This window comes from Nerophis lumbriciformis, linkage group LG11 (assembly GCF_033978685.3).
Source record: "Nerophis lumbriciformis linkage group LG11, RoL_Nlum_v2.1, whole genome shotgun sequence".
In the NCBI taxonomy this organism is placed as follows: Eukaryota; Metazoa; Chordata; class Actinopteri; order Syngnathiformes; family Syngnathidae; genus Nerophis; species Nerophis lumbriciformis.
Genome location: NC_084558.2, coordinates 35,105,239 through 35,125,827, shown reverse-complemented (window position 1 = coordinate 35,125,827; position 20,589 = coordinate 35,105,239). Strand labels below are relative to the sequence as shown.

Here is a 20,589-nt window from a genome sequence, read left to right as displayed (position 1 = left end):
ATTGTTTTTTAGTTAATGTTATTATTACTTTTATTAAAACATTCTCCATTATATATGCCCCCCCCCCTTAAATTTTTTGTATATATTGTTTTTCAAATCACCTGCCATGTATACTGCGTATATGTACATAATTTATTCCTTTTTTTAACGTAATTTTTTTATATACATGTTATAGGTTATATATATTTTATTATTGAATGTATCAAATGTGATGAATACTTAATGGTCCACAATGGAAACAAGCATTTTGACTTTTTGTGCCAACCATTTGCCTTTTTAAAGCATTACATAGATTCAATTCTTTAAGATGTTAATAAACTTCTCAATCAATCAAAGTATTTTTATTAAAACATTTTCCATAATACATTATTAACTCCTAATAGGCTCTTGGTTCTAAATAAACTCCAGCGACTACCATAGGAGAGAATAGTCTGTCAAAGGATTGGCAATATTCAGTATTTCAATTAATCTGTAAAAAAAAAATATATACATATATATAATAATAATAAAAACAGTATGATTATAGAAAATTTTGATGTATTTGAAATATTTTCCAATAGGTTATACAGCAATGTAACAGTTTGTGGAATCAGTCTAAAATATGTTGAATTGAATATCATTATGAAACAATTCAATAAATTCAAGGCTTTCCCCTAACACAGATTAAGCAAGCATTCTTGCTTTTATTTTGGTATAATATGGTATTCAATATTTATGTTTCGTATGCTTTTTATGGTTTAATGTCTCTTACTTTATTGTCTTCAAAAGCAATGTGACCTAAGGTTGCTCCCACTTCCTAGGTAAAATACATTGTATTAACTGCATGTTTCAATTACATACATGCATGTCCCCCTTTTGTGAGAGCGAGCACAAGTGCTATAATAGTTCATTCAAAAGTGGACATTTCCACACATTCTCAGGGTAATTAATGCAACTTCAGGTAACAAAATAAAAAGGTCTTCCTGTCGAAGCCTAAGCAACACATTTATTCTTCCTCTGCATCACTGACTTTTTCATTTCTTTTGTATCCGTGTTCATTTGTTCTGTCTTCCATTGCTGCTCCTGGACAGGATTGTGCTTGATGAAGCGTGACAGAGAACATAAGCGGTATATTAAAACGACAATATCGTCATCATCATCACCGCCACCAGAAGTCAAGTCACACATCATCTGAGGGTGTAACTATGCACAAAAATGTAATTTAGCTGTCAGTTACAGAAGCCTGGAGGTGTGTAAAAAGTGACAAATGTGTAAAAATACAACATTATAGTGCCGTTTTAGAGCTGCGAATGCTCACCATTGAGGGTATAATCAGAAGAGGGGGAATATGAACATGTTTACTATTAGGGAGACAAAGGCTTTTTCATCCTTTCAGTACATTTTTGCTGTATTTTTACCTTTTATTTGTGTTGTTTTACTCCATTATACAATGGAAGCTGGATTTACGAACTTTATAGGTTATTGAACAGGGTTCGTAATTAGAAAAGTTTGTATTTTGAAATACACTCTCTCTTGTATATGCACACGCACACACGCACGCACGCACGCACGCACGCACGCACGCACGCACGCACGCACGCACACTAAGGTTGTAGCGTGAGCACTAGAGATGTCCGATAATATCGGACTGCCGATATCAACGGCCGATAAATGCTTTAAAATGTAATATCGGAAATTATCGGTATCGGTTTCAAAAAGTAAAATGTATGACTTTTTAAAACGCCGCTGTATGGAGTGGTACACGGACGTAGGGAGAAGTACAGAGCGCCAATAAACCTTAAAGGCACTGCCTTTGCGTGCCGTCCCAATCTCTTAATGTCTTCGGCTTTTCACACACACAAGTGAATGCAATTCATACTTGGTCAACAGCCATACAGGTCACACTAAGGGTGGGCGTATAAACAACTTTAACACTGTTACAAATATGCGCCACACTGTGAACCCACACCAAACAAGAATGACGAACACATTTCGGGAGAACATCCGCACCGTAACACAACATAAACAGAACAGAACAAATACCCAGAAACCCTTGCAGCATTAACTCTTCCGGGACGCTACAATATACACCCCCCCCCCCCCCACCTCAACCTCCTCATGCATGTTTAATAAAGCAAAACTGCTCATTTCAGAGTGGCCTTTTACTGTGGTCACACCTGTGCAATAATCATGCTGATTAATCAGCATCTTGATATGCCACACCTGTGAGGTGGGATGGATTATCTTGGCAAATAAGAAATGTTCACTAACACGGATTTAGACAGATTTGTGAACAATATTTGAGAGGAATAGGTCTTGTGTGTGTATAGTAAAAGTTTTTGATCTTTGAGTAGTAAGGGACAAGCGGTAGACAATGGATGGATGGAGTTCAACTCGTGAAAAATGGGAGCAAAAACAAAAGTGTTGCGTTTATTCATTTGTTCAGTGGTTATAGCACAACACAGCAGCAATGGAACAAACATTTTAATAGCGGTATGGTGCAAACCCCCCGGTCAGCATTAATACCACTGATGAGTTCATTGTAAAAAACAGAACTACAGTACAAAGCACAGGACTAACTTCTAGGTCTTAAGGGAAAAAAACAAAGCTCAATCAAAATCTGCTCTGTGGGCACTGTGTCCAAAGGAGAAAGGGTAAAAGAAGAAATGAAGAGAAGGCCAAAAACCGACAGAAAGATCAAGGCATGGGCAACAACATTGTGTGTTGTTTTATCAACTTGGCAAAAACCTCAAGCTTGGTGCAGAAACAATAACAATTTAGTTTTATTATCCCATTAGTTTGTCCCTGTGTTTTCTCTCAAATGAGACATTTTTAATCTCACTCCAGTCGCCTGGTCCGACTTCACAGTTTTCCTTATCCAAACCCCTCCTTCTTGTTCCGGTCTGTTGGGAAATCAAAGAAGGCAAGCAACTTTAACATGATAGCAGGAACTAAATGTCAACAGCAATAAAAGCAGTCAACAAAGGCACACCTTCATCCTTTTCAATGGGGAAACAGTTCAATATTGGTTTAACACCAAAGTCAAGTTCTGCATATGAGACAGAATGAATGATAAATGAGAGGTGGTCTCGCAAGACCGACAGACCTGCAAATTGGCAGACAGATAGAAAAACTTGCAGATGGCGATGTATTGTACCCAGACAGCCGTGAGTAAGTAAAAAGAATCACCACTTTATGTTGTGTGATTGCCTCATCATGAAGGCTGTAATGTTGCACTTGCACTGATAGTATGATTATACAGGATGGACATGGGACTCAATGATTCGGCAGATTACAATGTACCAAACAACTTTATGAACTGGCTCAACTCAACCCGGCAAACATCACAGACTAAGATGTTGGTTTGCAGATTATATGAGCAGGAAACAGGTGGCTGAGAGAGTGGAATGATGGCCAACTATTACAGGAATGTAGGTAAGAAGACTTTGTATGGCGAAAGACCTATACCAGTACATTCATTGTAACCGTAAACTGTTCTAATGTGTTTATGGTGAGTGCTATTGACAGTTTAACTACAAACCCCGTTTCCATATGAGTTGGGAAATTGTGTTAGATGTAAATATGAACGGAATAAAATGATTTGCAAATAATTTTCAACCCATATTCAGTTGAATATGCTACAAAGACAACATATTTGATGTTCAAACTGATAAACATTTTTTTTGCAAATAATTATTAACTTTAGAATTTGATGCCGGCAACACGTGACAAAGAAGTTGGGAAAGGTGGCAATAAATACTGATAAAGTTGAGGAATGCTCATCAAACACTTATTTGGAACATCCCACAGGTGAACAGGCAAATTGGGAACAGGTGGGTGCCATGATTGGGTATAAAAACAGCTTCCCAAAAAATGCTCAGTCTTTCACAAGAAAGGAGGGGGCGAGGTACACCCCTTTGTCCACAACTGCGTGAGCAAATAGTCAAACAGTTTAAGAACAACGTTTCTCAAAGTACAATTGCAAGAAATTTAGGGATTTGAACATCTACGGTCCATAATATCATCAAAAGGTTGAGAGAATCTGGAGAAATCACTCCACGTAAGCGGCATGGCCGGAAACCAACATTGAATGACCGTGACCTTCGATCCCTCAGACGGCACTGTATCAAAAACCGACATCAATCTCTAAAGGATATCACCACATGGGCTCAGGAACACTTCAGAAAACCACTGTCACTAAATACAGTTTGTCGCTACATCTGTAAGTGCAAGTTAAAGCTCTACTATGCAAAGCGAAAGCCATTTATCAACAACATCCAGAAACGCCGCCGGCTTCTCTGGGCCCGAGATCATCTAAGATGGACTCATGCAAAGTGGAAAAGTGTTCTGTGGTCTGACGAGTCCACATTTCAAATTGTTTTTGGAAATATTTAACATCGTGTCATCCGGACCAAAGGGGAAGCGAACAATCCAGACTGTTATCGAAGCAAAGTTCAAAAGCCAGCATCTGTGATGGAATGGGGGTGCATTAGTGCCCATCGAAAATGTGTGGCACATTATGAAGCGTAAAATACGACAGCGGAGACCCCGGACTGTTGAACGACTGAAGCTCTACATAAAACAAGAATGGGAAAGAATTCCACTTTCAAAGCTTCAACAATTAGTTTCCTCAGTTCTCAATCGTTTATTGAGTGTTGTTAAAAGAAAAGGTGATGTAACACAGTGGTGAACATGCCCTTTTCCAACTACTTTGGCAAGTGTTGCAGCCATGAAATTCTAAGTTAATTATTATTTGCAAAAAAATAAAGTTTATGAGTTTGAACATCAAATATGTTGTCTTTGTAGTGCATTCAATTGAATATGGGTTGAAAAGGATTTGCAAATCATTGTATTCCGTTTATATTTACATCTAACACAATTTCCCAACTCATATGGAAACGGGGTTTGTATATCAACACGATAGTAAAACTACTTCCTTTTTGTCTTCTATTACATACAATTGTTTGAGCAAAACAAGTCTATCGCCCCTCCTCTTCCTGCTAGTCATTGGCTGGATAATGAAGACCTCCACCGCACAGGGAAGGAACGGGATTCAGTGGACACCTTGGGCACAACTGGACAACTTGGACTACGCAGACGATCTGGCACTACTTTCACACACCCAACAACAGATGCAGGAGAAGATCAACAACGTGGCATGCACTCCGGCAAAAGTAGGACTCAACATCCACAAAGGCAAGACCAAGATCCTCAAGACTAACACCGCCAACACCAGAGCAATCACGCTGGATGGAGAGGAATTGGAAGAGGTTGAATCCTTCATCTACACCTTGGCAGTGTGATTGACAAACGCTAACATAAAAGCACGAATCAGGCACGTGTTGCGTTTACCCAACTGCGTAACATTTGGATCTCGAAAGAACAGTCAGATTCTTTAACTCCAACATCAAAGCAGTCCTCTTATACGGAGTAGAGACCTGGAGAACCACAGCTGACACCGTCAAAAAAGTGCAGGTCTTCACTAACAGCTGCCTGCGGAAGATTCTCTACATCCGATGACCATCAGCAATACTGAACTCTGGCAAAGAACAAATCAGCTTCCCGCGGAAGAAGAAATTAATAATAATAATAATAATGCATTTTATTTGGTATAGCGCTTTTCAGGGTACTCAAAGACGCTTTACAGGATAAAAAATAAAATCTAAAACAGTTCAAAGTAATAATACATAATACAGGAAATATAAAAACATTACATAGTAAAATACATAATAACACTGGACATTACAAGACGGGACATTACAAGACACAGAACACTAATCACAGGTTAAAAGCAGGCCCCTTAGTTCCAACCTTGTAGGAACAGTTTGGAGCGGGCCCCTTCCTCTTCCAACATGACTGTGCACCAGCAAGGTCCATAAAGACATGGATGACAGAGTCTGGTGTGGATGAACTTGACTGGCCTGCACAGAGTCCTGACCTGAACCCGATAGAACGCCTTTGGGATGAATAAGAACGGAGACAGAGCCAGGCCTTCTCAAACAACATCAGTGTGTGACCTCACCAATGCGCTTTTGGAAGAATGGTCGAAAATTCTTATAAACACACTCCGCAACCTTGTGGACAGCCTTCCCAGAAGAGTTGAAGCTGTAATAGCTGCAAAAGGTGGACCGACATCAAATTGAACCCTATGGGTTAGGATGTCGTAGTTTGAGTATTGATTGATTGACAGAAAGACCAAATCCCAGACAAATCCATAAGTTATTGTGCCTAAATCTACCCATCCATGGAAGGCACCATACAACGTTAACCATTCAGAAGCAACTTTCACATTCATTTTCTACCGCTTGTCCCTTTTGGGGGTGTCGGGGGGTGCTGGAGCCTATCTCAGCTACAATCGGGCGGAAGGCGGGGTACACCCTGGACAAGTCGCCACCTTATCGCAGGGCCAACACAGATAGACCGACAACATTCACACTCACATTCACACACTAGGGCCAATTTAGTGTTGCCAATCAACCTATCCCCAGGTGCATGTTTTTGGAGGTGGGAGGAAGCCGGAGTACCCGGAGGGAACCCACAGCAAGCAACAAATCTAACAACATTTTTGGATGTTTGCAGACATGAAAGCACCTAACACTCCAATGTCCTGTGCTACGTCGAGGGCGCATGGTTATGCGCAGGTCGTTTCCCCAAGATGCAAATGGACATCCGGAAGCAGTGTGCAGGTAGGAAGAATGATTTATTCCAAATAAATCAGGCAAGAATACAAAAAACAGGAAAATCGTGCCAATTGCACAGGAAGCTATGGTAAAGGCTAAATAACTGACCAGCCAAACAAAAGAGCAAGAAGCAAGTTCAGTCAACGTAACTGTTGCGTGCTGCAAATACAACAGTCAGGGAGAGTGTGGCGAGAGGCAGGAATAAATAGCTCTCTGATTAGTGACCGGGAGCAGGTCAGCGTCCCGACCACTAATCAGAGGCAGGTGACAATAATCAGCACCCATGGCAACAACAAAACACAGAACTAAATCAACAACTAAGGAAATACTAAACTAAGAAAAACATGATCCGGGGAACTGATCATCACAGTCCCCAACGTACAAGCGGTGCTGCTGTGAGCCTTTCCTCACAGGCGGTCCCCTTTTTACTGAATGTCTGCTCTTAGACAGCTTGTACTGAAAACACAAATTCTTGTACTTTTAAGTGCAATGACAATAAAGTTCCACTCTGGTCAGAGCAATGAGGAGACACATACCCCATCTGTGCAAAGCAGCCACTGTTTCTGCTTTGGTTTAGCCTGCTCAGTGGCCTTGTGGTTGGAGTGTCCACGCTGAGATCGGTAGGTCGTGAGTTCAAACCCCCGGCCGAGTCATACCAAAGACTATAAAAATGGGACCCACTACCTCCCTGCTTGGCACTCAGCATCAAGGGTTGGAATTGGGGGTTAAGTTACCAAAATGATTCCCAAGCGCAGCCACCCCTCACCTTCCAGGGGGTGGAACAAGGGGATGGGTCAAATGCAGAGGGTAATTTAACCCCACCTAGTGTGTGTGTTTGTGTGTGTGTGTGTGTGTGTGTGTGTGTGTGTGTGTGTGTGTGTGTGTGTGTGTGTGTGTGTGTGTGTGTGATTACTAAGTCTAACTTTATGGAGTGAAATTAATGTAAATGTTTCATCATGTCATTTTATGGCCAGTCAATAGATTTGGTTAATTCATTTTGGTGAAATTTGACACTAACAATTAACGATGTAAAACAAAAAAAAATACAACTAAACGAAGAATCAACAGACGAAAATTAATTCACGATTCTAATCATAATTAGCATTTTTTACTTCACTTTTTATGTCTCCTACCATGTAATTCCTCTCCTACAGCATCAATTGTAATCAATGATGTCATTTAGAGACTTCTAGCAACTTTATGACAGCCAATAGCTACTTTCCTTTGTGAGGGGTTGGCAGCACCGGACGATGGAGAGAGATCAGAAGAGATTGAGGAGAAAGAGGACAGAGTTATAGAAGAGATACGAATTGAGAGATGCAGAGGGTGAGACAGAAGAGCCAGCAGAGAAAACAGTAGAGATGTTTTTCATTTCTAAGTTCGGGTTGACTAAGACGAGCATTACAAAGCCACAGTGCAGGGAGAGCTGCAACATCAGTCTTAAGGTAAAAATCAACTTTCAAACAGGCCAAATCGGCATCATTCCACTTAAGTCTCACTCTTGTCCTTTACTAAAAATTTGGCAACCGTGTATCATAGAAACACGCACATAGGACGACTACAGAGGGATGAGAACAACAACTTAACGAACAACAACATCCGATTAGTAGGTATTTACAACAAGCACTGGTGTTTGAGGTGAAGATACCGGCCATATGTTTTATTTGTATTAATCATGCTATATCACTGCAATAGGTGACGTCTGCGCATTCAGGTCACGGCGTTTTGATGTTAAGTAATCACCATGTCGCCTCTGTGATGCATCATGGGATCTGGGTCCTCATTAGACATGCATTAATGTGTCTCTCCTCCTTTCCCGTTCCTGAAAGCATCCGTGTGATGAATCACCTGCAGACGGTCACATCTATCCGTGAGGTGGAATTTGTTTCTAATTATCAGCGTGTGTGTAATTAGAGTTGAATCAGTGCTTGAGTCTTCTGACCTCGCCGTGACCCCTGACACACACACACACACACACAAAATGTCCACACAAATATGGATAGTCAACAGGCAAGCGTACAAGCACACATCATCACGTACGCTCTGTTGTAATTGTCAGATATTTTGTTTGATTGCTATTATTTCCAAGCGGCTTTCTACACTTGTGTATAACTGCCGTTGTTTTGGTGTGTGTGGTCACGCGTGAGACAAACACACAGAGCTCAAAATCAAAATAGTGAATTATTTACATGCAATTGTCACTCGGAGTTGAGCAATTCCGTATTGTGTAACCATAGAGCTAAGAAAAAGCCATTCAAATGGAATAAAAACACTCAAATTGCCCACCACCACACAGAGGACTGCTTTGTAAAAAATGTGTGTATTTATTTTTTTTTGTCTCCCAAAACGTTATTAGTTAGATGTCATTAGAGACAACAATCTTAACGTCATTGGTCTCAGCAAAACCTGGCTCAAACAAGACAAATCTTTCCCGCTTAACGAGGCATCTCCTCCTAACTATACGAATGCACATATTGCCCGTCCCCTTAAAATGGGTGGGGGGGTCGCATTAATATACAATTAAAATCTTTACCTTACCCCTAACCTAAGTAATACAAATAAATCATTTGAAGTGCTTACTATGAGGTCTGTCGCACCTCTGCTTCTCTACCTGGCTGTTATCTACCGGCCCCCTGGGCCCTATTCGGACTTTATCAGTTAAATTTCAGAGTTTGTCGCTGATCTAGTGACGCACGCCGACAATATAAATATAATGGAGGATTTTAATATCCATATAAATACCCCATCAGACCCTTTGTGCGTGGCGCTGCAGACTATGAATGATAGCTGTCCCCACATCTGCGGACCCTTCCAAGGTTTCTCATTGTATCTCATTGGGTTGAGTTTGTTCTTGCCCTTGATGTGGGATCTGAGCCGAGGATGTTGTTGTGGCGTGTGCAGCCCTTGAGACACTTGTGATTAAGGGCTATATAAATAAACTTTGATTGACTTTTTGATTTATTTTTTTAAAGGCTTTGCTACGCATCTTAAAAAAAAAGTTCTGCCAACTATTCGTCAGGGTCATTGAAAGCATCACAAGTCATTAAACTGATTTTGCAAAAACTAAGGCTTTAAATGGCATTAAAAAGTAATACATTTGAGTCCCAGAGGCAGTAAAAATGTTCATGCAATTGTAAGTCGGGGCCGATAGTCAACAAGTCAAATAATCGAATGATAAATGAAAATAAACCCGATAATTTTGCAGACGTTTTTTTTGGGTTATTTTTCAATAACGCATTTTGGGGTAAAAGTTTGTTGTTGTTTTTTTATTAAAAAGGTACTTTTTTCTTGAAGGGGATTTTATTAAAGGGGAACATTATCACAATTTCAGAATGGTTAAAACCATTAAAAATCAGTTCCCAGTGGCTTATTATATTTTTCGAAGTTTTTTTCAAAATTTTACCCATCACGCAATATCCCTAAAAAAAGCTTCAAAGTGCCTGATTTTAACCATCGTTATAAACACCCGTCCATTTTCCTGTGACGTCACATAGTGAAGCCAACACAAACAAACATGGCGGAAAGAACAGCAAGGTATAGCGACATTAGCTCGGATTCAAACTCGGATTTCAGCGGCTTAAGCGATTCAACGGATTACGAATGTATTGAAACGGATGGTTGTAGTGTGGAGGCAGGTAGCGAAAACTAAATTGAAGAAGAAACTGAAGCTATTGAGCCATATCGGTTTGAACCGTATGCAAGCGAAACTGACGAAAACGACACGACAGCCAGCGACACGGGAGAAAGCGAGGACGAATTCGGCGATCGCCTTCTAACCAACGATTGGTATGTGTTTGTTTGGCATTAAAGGAAACTAACAACTATGAACTAGGTTTACAGCATATGAAATACATTTGGCAACAACATGCACTTTGAGAGTGCAGACAGCCCAATTTTCATTAATTAATATATTCTGTAGACATACCCTCATCCGCGCTCTTTACCTGAAAGCTGATCTGTCCAGTTTTGGAGTTGATGTCAGCAGGCCAGGGAAGCTAGGGTTGATGTGAGCCAAGACATCCAGGGGGTTTAGCTCGCTCGTCTGCGGGAACAAACTGCCGCCATTGCTTGCCGTGCTAGCGAGGCCCTTTGTCCCTGAATTGCTCACACACTCCGGCAGATTCAATGGGGGTCTGGCGGCAGATTTCTTTGACTTTATCGTTGGAAATGCATCTGCTTTGAGTGTCGCAGGATATCCACACATTTTTGCTATCTCTGTCGTAGCATAGCTTTCGTCGGTAAAGTGTGCGGAACAAACGTCCAATTTCTTGCCACTTTCGCATCTTTGGGCCACTGGTGCAACTTGAATCCGTCTCTGTTCGTGTTGCTACACCCTCCGACAACACACCGACGAGGCATGATGTCTCCAAGGTACGGAAAACAGTCGAAAAAAACGGAAAAAAACAGAGCTGATTTGACTCGGTGTTTGAGAAAATGGCGGATTGCTTCCCGATGTGACGTCCGAGAGCGAATATTAGAAAGGCGTTTAATTCGCCAAAATTCACCCATTTAGAGTTCGGAAATCGGTTTAAAAAATATATGGTCTTTTTTCTGCAACATCAAGGTATATATTGACGCTTACATAGGTCTGGTGATAATGTTCCCCTTTAAGGATTAATCTCATTAACATTTTTTACAATCAGACATCTTATCTACATGAAAATATTTGAGCATGCTGTATAAAACTACTAATGTCATGATCCGTCACTTTTGTTTAGTTTTTTGACTCCCTCAGTTCCTGTTTTGAGCACCCCTAGGTTTGTGTTTTAGTTGCCATGACTGCAGATTGTTTTCACCTGCCTCTGATTAGGGTTCGGGACGCTCACCTGCTCCTGGGCACTAATGAGAGAGCAACTTATTCCCTGCTTTTCGCCACACTCAGCCTGGCTTTCTTATTTGCTTCCACGCGACAGTTACCATGACTACTAATTTGATTCCTGAGCTAAGTGTCGCCTTTTTCTTTGCCTAATTACATGCTAGGCTTTTATTGTTCGCTATTCCGTTACCTTCCCGTGTTATCGGCACGCTGGTGCTCTTTTCTTTGTATCACATATGATTTATGGACATTAAATCATTTCCTTACCTGCACCTTGCCTCTGGAGTCCCGTCGGCATCCTGGGAGAACGATCCACGCAGTAAAATGCGACCCCTCCGTGACAACTATGACCATACACAGCAATTATTGTAAAAAAAAAAAAAATGTCACTCATATCTTGCTTTTGAGTATATTTTAATGGAATAAAAATGATTTTGATCAATAGTTGGGAAGGAGTAGGACAAACCAGTAATACAATTGATAATTTTTAACCAACTATTGGGTCAAGGAGCGCTAAATTGCGCAACCCAATAGTTGGGTTTGAAATAAGCGTAACTCAGCTTTTGTGTTGAATAAATTCAACCCAATAGTTGGGTTATGAATCAACCAACATTGAGTCAACATAACTCAACTTTTGGGTTAACTAATTCAACCCAATAGTTTGGTTGGGAAAACCCAACATTAAGTTAACAGAACTCAACTTTTTGGTTAAATAATTCAATGCAAAAGTTGGGTTGAAAAAAATTAACCCAAAATGTTACGTTAAAATAACTCAAAAGAGGGGTTCGTCCTTTTCTGAACCAGCAGTTGGGTTAAAATTGAGTAATTTTTTAACCCAACATTTTTTAGTTTGTAGCGTCACGTTTATAGCACAATCCAAGAACTGGATTGAGAAATCAGTATAGCCATTAGAGACATAATATTTGTGCCATTATTACAGCGGACATCATGTTAGTTTGATGCTATATCCACTAGTCCTCATGGGAAATGTGGTCTTCATCTGGCAAAACACTACTGCTTTTGTCCACTGGTGCCGCCAAATTCAACCAAAACTGAAAGTTCTTAAGTGTGTCTTTAAAAAGGCATTAAATTAGACTTGCTGATACCTGCAGAAAACCCTGTTATTTTGTTTTTCTTAAGCAAATACGCTAACCTAGCATGGCGTTGCTGTTAAAACGTGACTGTAATGTTAGCATTTAGTAATGTTTGTCACGTGCGGGGGGTCACAGCTTGCTGCGGGGTTCGTTCCCCCGGGATGCAGACGGACCACTCCGGACAAGGTGTGCAGGTAAGAACATGATTTAATCTTCAAAATTAAACACGTACCAAAAACACAAAACAAGCAGAAGGAAAACGTGGGAAGCTAAGGTTAGCACAGGAAGCATAAACTCGGAGACAAGAACTACAAACGTAACTGTGCGATTCAAGAACTCCTTCATTCCACACTCCATCCAGCTGTATAATCACTCGCCATACAGCAATAGATGACATCTGCCTATTACCTGACACCTGACATGTTAGCTACTTCTCTTTGTTTATAATGTCTATTTTCTATGTCCTGCTGTATCTACTCTCTATTTTATGCTGCTGCTGTCACATATACTGTATATACTGTAATATTGTCATACTTGCCAACCCTCCCGGATATTCCGGGAGACTCCCGAAATTCAGCGCCTCTCCCGAAAACCTCCCGGGACAAATTTTCTCCCGAAAATCTTCCGAAATTCAGGCGGACCTGAGTGACGTGTCGACAGCCTGTTTTCAAGTCCGCTTTACCACAATATAAACAGCATGCCTGCCCAATCACCTTATAACTGTAGAATGATCGAGGGCGAGTTCTTGGTTTCTTATGTGGGTTTATTGTTAGGCAGTTTCATTAACGTCCTCCCAGCGCGGCAACAACACACAACAACAGCAGTCGCGTTTTCATCTACCGTAAAGCAGTTCGTCTGCCGTAAGCAGCAATGTTGTGACACTCTTAAACAGGACAATACTGCCATCTACTGTGCATGCATATGTGACAATAGCATCTACGGCTTTTAGAGAGTGCAGTGCACAACTGCGCACACAACAAGGAGACGAAGCAGAATGCATCATCAGAGAGGGTGTTCAGCATGGTTAGAAAAATAGTGACAGAGAATAGAACAAGGATGGACAATTCAACCCTTAACTCAACAATGAGTAGATGAGTGTTATGTGTGTGTATATGTGTAAATAAATGAACACTGAAATTCAAGTATTTCTCTTATTTATTTATATATATATATATATATATATATATATATATATATATATATGAAATACTTGACTTGGTGAATTCTAGCTGTAAATATACACCTCCCCTCTTAACCACGCCCCCAACCACGCCTCCCCCGACCACGCCCCCCCCACCTCCCGAAATCGGAGGTCTCAATGTTGGCAAGTATGAATATTGTACATGTGTTGTATATATTGTATATATGTTATGGACATAATATAATATATCTATATATATATTATTCTGTACACATATTATGTATATATTCGTATATATGTTAGATTTTTTATCGCTATATTAGTCTATTCATACCTGCATTGTCCTTTCCATCCTTACACTTTCCATCATTGTAACTGAGCTACTGTGTTGAACAATTTCCCTTGTGGATCATTAAAGTTTGTCCAAGTCTAAGTCTAAGTTGCATAAAGCAAACAATGAAGCCAGGACGAGTGTGGCGAGAAAGGTGAATAAATAGCTCTCTGATTAGTGGTCGACAACAGGTGAGTGTGCCGACCACTAACCAGAGGCAGGTGAACCCAATTAATCTCCATGGAAACTAAAACAAACCCAAAGGTGCACAAACAGGAACTGAGGGAGTCCAAAACTAACAGAAAATAACAAAACATGATCCGGGCCACGGATCATGACAATGTTTGCATGTAGTTAGCGTTTGTGTCCTCCTGTCTCACTCCTGAATGGTATGTTGCTGTAATGTGATATATGGCATTTGACATTGGACAAGGGCACAGTTAAAGTGGGAAATAGCGCTTCTTGGAGACACACAAACTCAGCTCATTAGCATTGACGCTACAAGACACACACCACGGCGTTGGTTTACCAAAAGCACTTTTAAAGAGTCTAAATTCTAGCATCAAGGCTACATTGTGAATAACACGTTTCCAATACACTATTGTGGAACCTCTAAAACTAGAATATTATGGAACCTTAAAAAATCTTACATTCAGTACATGCATGTTAATGCAATCACTTGCTCTTGTTTAAAAAAAAAAAGAAGGTTAGAGAAAGACGGTCCATGTCTGATCAGATTCTCTTCATCAAGTATTTCTCTGCATGGATTTATTGTCGCTTGTTTACGTCTGCGAGCCTGCAGGAGCAGCAGTGTTTGGCAGCAAACCAGAGATGCCAAAGGGAGGATTTGTTGTTATTTGTTTTGGCTTGCTTTGCTCTGTTTGTACGCGCACATGGTTTGTTTGCATTTCTTTTTTCTTGTTGGCATTTTTGCGCGTTCATTCATGTATTTAACTCGTGTGACCTCAAGAATCCTAATTTGTATCCGCGCCAAATAGCAAACGTTTGACGATGCTCACGTCTTGTTTATGCCTACATTTAGAGCAGTGGTTCTAAACCTGGGTTCGATGGAACCCTAGGGGTTCGGTGAGTCGGGCTCAGGGGTTCGGTGAAGGTCAAGACACACCCGACTCATCGTGTAAATAAAAACTTCTCCCTGTCGGCGTATTATGGATACCCCCAAACAATGTTCCCTCTAATTTTCCATCTGATTTGCAGGTGAGTAATATGTTGTGAGTTCATGCACTGTTTTGTTCTTTGAACAAGGTGATGTTCATGCACGGTTAATTTTGTGCACCAGTAAAAAAACATAACTTTGTCTGGAATTTGAAAAAAAAAAAATAATAATTCACTAAAGAAGGGTTCGGTGAATGCGCATATGAAACTGGTGGGGTTCGGTACCTCCAACAAGGTTAAGAACCACTGATTTAGAGCCATAAGATGCATGCATTATTCATGGGAAAAAATTAAATTTTAAACAAAACCTCCCAATTGCCACCATTTTGGAGACGAGAAAGGTTTGTTTTGTCAAATAAGTCAGTCAATTTAAAAAAATAATAAAATTAAAAAAAAAGACCTCAAAAGGTCCAATGAAGACAGAATCGTACATAAACCAAAGCCATTTTTTCCATGATGAACTATGTTTATCCATTTAATTTAGTTCCAGACATGCGGAAATTGACACAAACATACAAAATCCGAAACCAGTGAAGTTAGCACGTTGTATAAACCGTGAATAAAAACAGAATACAATGATTTGCAAATCCTTTTCAACCTATATTCAATTGAATAGACTGCAAAGACAAGATACTTAACCTTCAAACTGGTAAATGTAGTTTTTTTTTGCAAATATTAGCTGCAACGTGTTTAAAAAAAGCTGACACGAGTGGCAAAAAAGACTGAGAAAGTTGAGGAATGCTCATCAAACACTTATTTGGAACATCCCACAGGTGAACAGGCTAATTGGGAACAGGTGGGTGCCATGATTGGGTATAAAAGCAGCTTCCATGAAATGCTCAGTCATTCACAAACAAGGATGGGGCGAGGGTCACCACTTTGTGAACGAATGCGTGAGCTAATTGTTTAAGAACAACATTTCTCAACGAGCTATTGCAAGGAATTTAGGGATTTCACCATCTACGATCCGTAACATCATCAAAAGGTTAGGAGAATCTGGAGAAATCACTGCACGTAAGCAGCAAGTCCCAAAACCAACATCGAATGCCCGTGACCTTCGATCCCTCAGGCGCTAAAGGATATCACCACATGGGCTCAGGAACACTTCAGAATACCACTGTCAGTATCTACAGTTGGTCGCTACATCTGTAAGTGCAAGTTAAAACTCTACTATGCAAAGCAAAAGCCATTTATCAACAACACCCAGAAACTCTGCCGGCTAATCTAAGTGGAAAAGTGTTCTGTGGTCTGACGAGTCCACATTTCAAATTGTTTTTGGAAACTGTGGATGTTGTGTCCTCCGGAACAAAGAGGAAAAGAACCATCCGGACTGTTGAACAACTTAAGCTGTACATCAAGCAAGAATGGGAAAGAATTCCACCTGAAAAGCCTCAAAAATTGGTCTCCTCAGTTCCCAAACGTTTACTGAGTGTTGTTAAAAGATAAGGCCATGTAACACAGTGGTAAAAATGCCCCTGTGCCAACTTTTTTGCAATGTGTTACTGTCATTAAATTCTAAGTTAATGATTATTTGCAAAAAACAATGTTTCTCAGTTGGAACATTAAATATCTTGTCTTAACAGTCTTTTCAATTGAATACAAGTTGAAAAGGATTTGCAAATCATTGTCTTCTGTTTTTATGTATGATTTACTCAACGTGCCAACTTCACTGGTTTTGGGTTTTGTATTTTATAGAGAACGTTTTGAGTTTTATAATTAGAAAAAAGTGCAAAATGCTACAAGTTAGTTCCTGACTTCAATAGTGTTTCTCGTAGGCCTGGGCAATTTTTACTGATAAATTCGAGTTTTTTGTTGCAAACAATTTAAAAAATAAATAATCTACTTTTCTCTGCTCCTTGGCCCCCAGGAACTTCCGTAGCTTCCGCCATCCCCCTCACTTACTTAGCGGAGATTCACATACCTAGCAAAACATGGCTAATGCTAACGCTAACGAGAGCAAGCTGGTTGCTCCAAAGAAAAGAAAAGTGTTGTCAGTACTTGGGTTTTACGGCAACAGTCGTGGAACAAGTGACTGCACGCTGCAGAGTTTATTTCAAAAAAGGCAACAGCACAACAAACTTATTCCAGCATCTGAAACCTAAGCCTCCAGCCGAGTGCGGGACATGCAACTCTGTAGAAGGCGAACAAGAACATAACAACAATCAAACTCCGGCTAAAAAAGCAGCTTACCTTGGTGGAATCATTTACACAAGGTGCCATGTATGATTAGAAAGAAGCACAGTTGAGAACGATCACTAAAGCTGCCCGTATTTTACTGAAACTACTAAGTTAAGTTAAGTTAAGTTAAAGTGCTAATGATTGTCACACACACACCAGGTGTGGCGAAATTATTCTCTGCAATTGACCCATCACCCTTGATCACCGCCTGGGAGGTGAGGGGAGCAGTGAGCAGCAGCGGTGGCCGCGCCCGGGAATCATTTTGGCGATTTAACCCCCAATTCCAACTCTTGATGCTGAGTGCCAAGCAGGGAGGTAATGGGTCCCATATTTATAGTCTTTGGTATGACTCGGCCGGGGTATAGTTTCACTTGATTATTTATTGTTTCATACAATGTATAATAATAATATTTTTTTGTGTAATAAAGTATTTTATTCAAGACAGTAGTTTAAAGTTTGCACTTTATTAATCTCAAAGTTGGAGTTGATTGTTTATTTGCATTCACTGGGCAATGTTACATTTTTTGTTAACGGAAGTATTTTATTCAAGCAAAAGGACAGTATTGCCTCTTAATTTAGTTCTTTGAAAATTATTCCAAATAAAGTGAACATTTTTATCTGGTCTAAAAAGAACAACAGTATTCAAAGTAGAATTTTGCGAACAGTAAGATGCAGCGTCATTTCAAACTACTAATTTTTGATCAAATAAAAGCAAAACTTGTTTATAATTATATCTATCATTTGTATTCATTGGTTTCTTTGAAGCCCCACTTGAGAACTTTCAGTTTTGGTTGATTTTGGCGGCGCCAGTGGACCAAAAGCGGTAGTGTTTTGCCAGAAGAAGACCACATTTCCCATGATGACTAGCGCATACTGACATGATGTTCGCTGTAATATTGGCAAAAATATTATGTCTATGCTGATGTTATTTATCAGACATGATCCATAGATTGCGCTACAAACATGACGCTACTACCAAGTAGGCAAGTCTGAAGCAAAGAAAGACTGGTGGGAGATTTTTTTTTTCAAAGGAACTATCACCCTGGTGGCTATTCATTGCTACCAGGCAAATTTCCAATAGCTAACATTAGCATTAGCATATTTTTTTTTTGAGCATGAAAAGTCACTTACTACAGGGCCAATTGAGGCAGCATTGGTCTGGAACTCCTTGATTTTGAGTAAAAGCCAAGGCAATGTTGATCCTGACTGTCCTTTTATTTGGGTAGGCTCCCTTTATCTTTGTTTGCCTCCTCAGACAAAACTTTTCGTTTCTTTGGTTGTTTCGGAGCTTTGGCCATGTGACAGATTGGATGAACTTGGTACTAATCACTCGTCTCAACAGGTCTAATTCACCTCATTAAGTACACCTCCCTGATACCGAAGTACATGTCAAACTACTTCCTTAACGTAAATGACCGCCATAACCACAACACCAGGGGGAGCTCTACTAACCACGTTAAACCCAGATTCCGATCTAACAAAGGTCTTAACTCATTCTCTTTCTATGCCACATCAATGTGGAAGGCGCTCCCAACAGGTGTAAAAGAAAGGGCATCTCTATCCTCCTTCAAAACCGCAATAAAAGTACACCTCCAGGCAACTTCAACCCTAAACTAACACCCTCCCCGGATTGTTGTTAATAATCAAATGTAAACAATCAAATGCAGATATTGTTCTTATGCCTTCTGATCTCTCTCTCTCTCTATGTCCACTACTTGCTGTACATATCCTACCAAGTCAGACCTACACTGTTTCAATATCCATTTCTCTGATCTCAATTGTTGATGACTGATGATAACAACCAAACCTAACCCCCCACACCCCGAATTGTAAATAATGTAAATAATTCAATGTATACACCCTGATGATTATCTTGTGTGATGACTGTATTATGATAGTATATATCAGGGGTCGGCAACCCGCGGCTCTCTTTAGCGCCGCCCTAGTGGCTCTCTGGAGCTTTTTCAAAAATGTATGAAAAATAGAAAAAGATGAGGGGGAAAAAAACATATTTTTTGTGTTAATATGGTTTCTGTAGGAAGACAAACATGACACAAACCTCCCTAATTCTTATAAAGCACACTGTTTATATTAAACATGCTTCACTGATTCGAGTATTTGGCGAGCGCCGTTTTGTCCTACTAATTTTGGCGGTCCTTGAACTCACGTAGTTTGTTTACATATATAACTTTCTCCGACTTTCTAGGACGTGTTTTATGCCACTTCTTTTTCTGTCTCATTTTGTCCACCAACCTTTTAATGTTGTGCGTGAATGCACAAAGGTAAGTTTTGTTGATGTTATTGACTTGTGTGGAGTGCTAATCAGACATATTTGGTCACTGCATGACTGCCAGCTAATCGATGCTAACATGCTATTTAGGCTAGCTATATGTACATATTGCATCATTATGCCTCATTTGTAGGTATATTTGAGCTCATTTAGTTTCCTTTAAGTCCTCTTAATTCAATTACATCTCATGACACACTATATGGCTTTTAATTTTGTGAGGCTCCAGACAGATTTGTTTTTTGTATTTTCAGTCCAATGTGGCTCTTTCAACATTTTGGGTTGCCGACCCCTGGTATATATGATAGTATATATCTGTATCATGAATCAATTTAAGTGGACCCCGACTTAATCAAGTTGAAAACATTTTTCGGGTGTTACCATTTAGTGGTCAATTGTACGGAATATGTACTTCACTGTGCAACCTACTAATAAAAGTCTCAATTAATCAATCAATCAAAGTTATTGGTTTGCAAGCATTTATAAGACTTCTGGTTTCATTTAGTATCAGATAAATGTATTAATTTAACTGCTGCAATATACTTACATGTGGTGGCAGCTCATCTTCAGAAATGTTTGAGGCGGAGCCGCCAGATTGATGATGTCATCACAGACTTCATCAGATCATACCAACTCACAGGGGTAGTTTGTTTTCTATTTAGCTTAGTTTTAGGTTTGGTTCAGAGAGATATGAGGGTTCGATAGCAATGGTATCTTTGGGTTACTTTATTTTAACACTATGACGACACGCTATTGTAGGCTCACTGCTTGACGTGTAGAAATGATAGATTATGTTGGTAAGCGATTATAAGGCAACCTTTGCACCGAATGTAAAGACTTGGACTTACCCACCTCATCGCATTTGTAATTTGGACGGTGAAATTGGTCTTAAGTTGAGGAAGTCAAG

The 20,589-nt window shown here is 40.0% G+C and overlaps 1 long non-coding RNA gene across 1 annotated transcript; it reads right to left on the bottom strand.

Moving 5' to 3' along the window:
• Positions 1–2,393: 2,393 nt before the first annotated feature.
• On the bottom strand, positions 2,394–20,304 carry LOC133610039 (uncharacterized). The gene is made up of 3 exons (XR_009815821.1): positions 20,230–20,304; positions 11,743–11,819; positions 2,394–2,882 (listed from the first exon to the last, which is right to left on the bottom strand). It is a non-coding gene; the product is annotated as an uncharacterized lncRNA (long non-coding RNA).
• Positions 20,305–20,589: the final 285 nt, after the last annotated feature.